The sequence below is a fragment of the Triticum urartu genome, chromosome 4 (genome assembly GCF_003073215.2).
Source record: "Triticum urartu cultivar G1812 chromosome 4, Tu2.1, whole genome shotgun sequence".
In the NCBI taxonomy this organism is placed as follows: domain Eukaryota; kingdom Viridiplantae; phylum Streptophyta; class Magnoliopsida; order Poales; family Poaceae; genus Triticum; species Triticum urartu.
Genome location: NC_053025.1, coordinates 217,723,286 through 217,730,103, shown reverse-complemented (window position 1 = coordinate 217,730,103; position 6,818 = coordinate 217,723,286).

Genomic DNA, 6,818 nt, shown 5'->3' with positions numbered 1-6,818 from the left:
AGTAGACCGAAACGATTCTGCATCTACTACTATTACTCCACACATTGACCGCTATCCAGCATGCATCTAGAGTATTAAGTTCATAAGAACAGAGTAACGCCTTAAGCAAGATGACATGATGTAGAGGGATAAACTCATGCAATATGATATAAACCCCATATTTTTATCCTCGATGGCAACAATACAATACGTGTCGTTTCCCTTTCTGTCACTGGGATCGAGCACCGCAAGATTGAACCCAAAGCTAAGCACTTCTCCCATTGCAAGAAAGATCAATCTAGTAGGCCAAACCAAACTGATAATTCGAAGAGACTTGCAAAGATAAACCAATCATACATAAAAGAATTCAGAGAAGATTCAAATAGTGTTCATAGATAAACTTGATCATAAACCCACAATTCATCGGATCTTGACAAACACACCACAAAAGAAGATTGCATCGAATAGATCACCAAGAGAATCGAGGAGAACTTTGTATTGAGATCCAAAGAGAGAGAAGAAGCCATCTAGCTACTAGCTATGGACCTGAAGGTCTGAAGTACACTACTCACACATCATCGGAGGGGCCATGGAGTTGATGTAGAGGCCCTCCGTGATCAATGCCCCCTCCGACGAAGCTCTGGAAAAGGCCCCAAAATGGGATCTCTTGGGTACAGAAGGTTGCGGCGGTGGAATTAGGTTTTAGTGGTGCTCCTAGATGTTTGCGGGGTACATGGATATATATATATATAGGAGGAAGAAGTAGGTCGGTGGAGCAACGAGGGGCCCACGAGGGTGGAGGCCGTGCCCAGGGGGTGGGTGCGCCCCCTGCCTCGTGGCCTCCTCGGTTGATTCTTGACGTCCACTCCAAGTCTCCTGGATCACGTTTGTTCCAAAAATAATGCTCCCAAAGGTTTCATTCCGTTTGGACTCCGTTTGATATTCCTTTTCGGCGAAGCTCTAAAATAGGCAAAAAAAACAACAATTTGGGTTGGTCCTCCGATTAATAAGTTAGTCCTAAAAATAATATAAAAGTGTCAAAATTATCCCATTAACATCCAAAATAGATAATATAATAGCATGGAACAATCAAAAATTATAGATACGTTGGAGACGTATCAAGCATCCCCAAGCTTAATTCCTGCTCGTCCTCGAGTAGGTAAATGATAAAAACAAAAAATTTGATGTGGAATGCTTCCTAACATATTTCTCAATGTAATTTTCTTTCTTGTGGCATGAATTTTTAGATCCGAAAGATTCAAGATAAAATTTTAATATTGACATAGAAATAATAATACTTCAAGTATACTAACTAAGCAATCATGTCTTCTCAAAATAACATGGCCAAAGAAAGTTATCCCTACAAAATCAAATAGTCTGGCTATGCTCTATCTTCATCACACAAAGTATTAAATCATGCACAACCCCGATGACAAGCCAAGAAATTGTTTCATACTTTTGATGTTCTCAAACTTTTTCAATCTTCACGCAATATATGAGCATGAGCCATGGATATAGCACTATGGTGGAATAGAATGGTGGTTGTGGAGAAGACAAAAAAGGGAGAAGATAGTCTCACATCAACTAGGCGTATCAACGGGCTATGGAGATGCCCATTAATAGATATCAATTTGAGTGGGTAGGGATTGCCATGCAACGGATGCACTAGAGTTATAAGTGTATGAAAGCTCAACAAAAGAAACTAAGTGGGTGTGCATCCAACTTGCTTGCTCACGAAGACCTGGGGCAATTTGAGGAAGCCCATCATTGGAATATACAAGCCAAGTTCTATAATGTAAAATTCCTACTAGTTTATAACAGTGACAACATAAGAGACTCTATCATGAATATCATGGTGCTACTTTGAAGCACAAGTGTGGAAAAAGGATAGTAACATTGTCCCTTCTCTCTTTTTCTTTTTGGCCTCCTTTTTTATTTTTATTTTATTTTTCGTTCGGAGTCTCATCCCGACTTTTGGGGGAATCATAGTCTCCATCATCCTTTCCTCACTGGGATAATGCTCTAATGATGATGATCATCACACTTATTTTTACTTACAACTCAATACTTAGAACAAAATATGACTCTATGTGAATGCCTCCGGCGGTGTAGCGGGATATGCAATGAATCAAGAGTGACATGTATGAAAAAATTATGAACGGTGGCTTTGCCACAAATACGATGTCAACTACATGATCATGCAAAGCAATATGACAATGATGAAGCGTGTCATAGCAAATGGAACGGTGGAAAGTTGCATGGCAATATATCTCGGAATGGCTATGGAAATGCCATAATAGGTAGGTATGATGGCTGTTTTGAGGAAGGTATATAGTGGGTTTATGGTACCGGCAAAAGTTGCGCGGTACTAGAGAGGCTAGCAATTGTGGAAGGGTGAGGGTGTGTATAATCCATGGACTCAACATTAGTCATAAAGAACCCACATCCTTATTGCAAAAATCTATTAGTTATCGAAACAAAGTACTACGCGCATGCTCCGAGGGGGATAGATTGGTAGGAAAAGACCATCGCTCGTCCCCGACCGCCACTCATAAGGAAGGCAATCAATAAATAAATCATGCTCCGACTTCATCACATAACGGTTCACCATACGTGCATGCTACGGGAATCACAAACTTCAACACAAGTATTTATCAAATTCACAACTACTCAACTAGCATGACTCTAATATCACCATCTCCATATCTCAAAACAATCATCAAGTATCAAACTTCCCTTAGTATTCAATGCACTTATATGAAAGTTTTTATTATGCCTAACAGAAAATTGCCATGTTGTTCTAAAGGACTCTCAAAATAATATAAGTGAAGCATGAGAGATCAATTATTTCTATAAAATAGAACCACCGCCGTGCTCTAAAAGATATAAGTGAAGCACTAGAGCAAAAACTATATAGCTCAAAAGATATAAGTGAAGCACATAGAGTATTCTAATAAATTCTAATTCATGTGTGTCTCTCTCAAAAGGTGTGTACAGCAAGGATGATTGTGGTAAACTAAAAAGCAAAGACTCAAATCATAAAAGACGCTCCAAGCAAAACACATATCATGTGGCGAATAAAAATATAGCTCCAAGTAAAGTTACCGATGAACGAAGACAAAAGAGGGGATGCCTTCCGGGGCATCCCCAATCTTAGGCTTTTTGGTGTCCTTGTATTTTACCTTTGGGTTCCATGGGCATCCCCAAGCTTAGGTTCTTGCCACTCCTTGTTCCATAATCCATCAAATCTTTACCCAAAACTTGAAAACTTCACAACACAAAACTTAACAAGAGAATCTCGTGAGCTCCGTTAGCGAAAGAAAACAAAACACCACTTCAAGGTACTGCAATGAACTCATTATTTATTTATATTGGTGTTAAACCTACTGTATTCCAACTTCTCTATGGTTTATAAACTCTTTTACTAGCCATAGATTCATCAAAATAAGCAAACAACACACGAAAAACAGAATCTGTCAAAAATAGAACAGTCTGTAGTAATCTGTAACTAACGCAAACTTATGGAACACCAAAAATTCTAAAATAAGTTTATGGAAGTCAGGAATTTATCTATTAATCATATTCAAAAATAATTAACTAAATATCACTCTCCAATAAAAAATGGCAGCAATTCTCGTGAGCGCTAAAGTTTATGTTTTTTACAGCAACATCAAAAAGACTTTCCCCAAGTCTTCCCAACGGTTCTACTTGGCACAAACACTAATTAAACACAAAAAACAGAACCAAAACAGAGGCTAGTAAAATTTTTCATCACTAAAAAGGAGAAAAAAGCAAGTAATAAAAATAAAATTGTGTTGCCTCCCAACAAGCGCTATCGTTTAACGCCCTTAGCTAGGCATAAAAGCGAAGATAGATCTAGGTGTTGACATCTTTGATAGGCAATCCATAAGTGGCTCGCATAATAGATTCATATGATAATTTAACTTTATTTCTATGGAAGTGTTCCATGCCTTTTCTTCATGGAAATTGGAATTTAACATTCCCTTCCTTCATATCAATAATTGCACCAATTGTTCTAAGGAAAGGTCTACCAAGAATAATAGGGCACGAAGGATTGCAATCTATATCAAGAACAATGGAATCTACAGGCACATAATTCCTATTTGCAACAATAAGAACATAATTAATATTTCCCATAGGTTTCTTAATAGTGTAAGCCGCAAGGTGCAAGTTTAGAGAACAATCATCAAATTCACGGAAACCTAGCAAATCACACAATTTTTTTTGGAATCGTGGAAACACTAGCACCCAAATCACACAAAGCATAGCATTCATGATCTTTAATTTTAATTTTAATTGTAGGTTCACATTCATCATAAAGTTTTCTAGGGATAGAAACTTCCAACTCAAGCTTTTCTTCATAAGATTGCATCAAAGCATCAACGATATGTTTATTAAAAGCTTTATTTTGACTATAAGCATGAGGAGAATTTAGCACGGATTGCAACAAGGAAATACAATCTAGCAAATAGCAATTATCATAATTAAATTACTTGAAATCCAAGATAGTGGGTTCATTGCTATTTAAAGTTTTAACCTCTTCAATCCCACTTTTAACAATTTTTGCATCAAGATCTAAAAACTCTGAATTTTTGGGACGCCTTCGAACTAAAGTTGACTCATCTCAAGATCCATCATTATCAAGATTCATATTGCAAAACAAAGATTTAATAGGGGACACATCAATAACTTTTAGATCTTCATCTTTAGTATCTAACTCTTCTGGTTTAGCGGCCATCTTATTAACTAAAGTGGACTGCTTATCAAAAATTTGGGCAATTAATTTTTCAAGATGAGCAAACTGAGATTTCAAACCATAAAATTCCTTAGACATATCATCGATCTCTTTATCATGACACCGATAAAACCTTTTTGTTCTTTAAGCTCGTTTCTAAAGAAATTATTATGCTCAAACTACAAGGACATAAAACTTCTGACGTTGTTTTCGATTTCTTCCAACCTTCTAAGGTGGGGATCAACACCTTCTGGTAAAGCCATAAGGGCAACAAGCAACAAGAGGCAAGCGAAAAAGAGGCGAACGGAAAGAGAGGGCGAAAGGAAAAGAGGGCGAATAAAATGGCAAGGGTGAAGTGGGGGAGAGGAAAACGAGAGGCAAATGGCAAATAATGTACTGCGAAGGATAAGAGTTGTGATGGGTACTTGGTATGTCTTGACTTGGCGTAGATCTCCCCAGCAACGGCGCCAGAAATCCTTCTTGCTACCTCTTGAGCACTGTGTTGATTTTCCCTCGAAGAGGAAAGGGTGGTGCAGTAAAGCAGCGTAAGTATTTCCCTCACTTTTTGAGAACCAAGGTATCAATCCAGTAGGAGACCACGCGTGAGTCACCTCGTACCTACACAAACAAATAAGAACCTCGCAACCAACGCGATAAAGGGGTTGTAAATCCCTTCACGGCCACTTGCGAGAGTGAGATCTGATAGAGATGATAATAATAAGATAAATATTTTTGGTATTTTTATGATATAGATTGAAAGTAAAAGATAGCAAAATAAAGTAGATTAGAAACTTGTATGATGGAAAATAGACCCAGGGGCAATAGTTTTCACTAGTGGCTTCTCTCAAGATAGCATAAGTATTACGGTGGGTAAACAAATTACTGTCGAGCAATTCATAGAAAAGCGAATAATTATGAGAATATCTAGGCATGATCATGTATATAGGCATCACGTCTGAGACAAGTAGACCGAAACGATTCTGCATCTACTACTATTACTCCACACATCGACCGCTATCCAGCATGCATCTAGAGTATTAAGTTCATAAGAATAGAGTAATGCCTTAAGCAAGATGACATGATGTAGAGGGATAAACTCATGCAATATGATATAAACCCCATATTTTTATCCTCGATGGCAACAATACAATACGTGTCGTTTCCCTTTCTGTCACTGGGATCGAGCACCGCAAGATTGAACCCAAAGCTAAGCACTTCTCCCATTGCAAGAAAGATCAATCTAGTAGGCCAAACCAAACTGATAGTTCGAAGAGACTTGCAAAGATAAACCAATCATACATAAAAGAATTCAAAGAAGATTCAAATATTGTTCATAGATAAACCTGACCATAAACCCACAATTTATCGGATCTCGACATACACAACGCAAAAGAATCTTACATCGAATAAATCTCCAAGAGAATCAAGGAGAACTTTGTATTGAGATCCAAAGAGAGAGAAGAAGCCATCTAGCTACTAGCTATGGACCCGAAGGTCTGAAGTAAACTACTCACACATCATCAGAGGGGCCATGGAGTTGATGTAGAGGCCCTCCCTGATCAATGCCCCCTCCGGCGGAGCTCCGGAAAAGGCCCCAAGATGGGATCTCTTGGGTACAGAAGGTTGCGGCGGTGGAATTAGGTTTTAGTGGTGCTCCTAGATGTTTGCGGGGTACATGGATATATATATATATATAGGAGGAAGAAGTAGGTCGGTGGAGCAACGAGGGGCCCATGAGGGTGGAGGGCGTGCCCAGGGGGTGGGCGCGCCCCCTGCCTCGTGGCCTCCTTGATTGATTCTTGATGTCCACTCCAAGTCTTCTGGATCACGTTTGTTCCAAAAATAATGCTCCCGAGGGTTTCATTCCGTTTGGACTCCGTTTGATATTCCCTTTCGGCGAAACTCTAAAATAGGCAAAAAAACAGCAATTTGGGCTGGGCCTCCGGTTAATAGGTTAGTCCCAAAAATAATATAAAAGTGTAAAAATAAGACCATTAACATCCAAAATAGATAATATAATAGCATGGAACAATTAAAAATTATAGATACGTTGGAGACGTATCACGCGCCCCCCTTGAGCTAG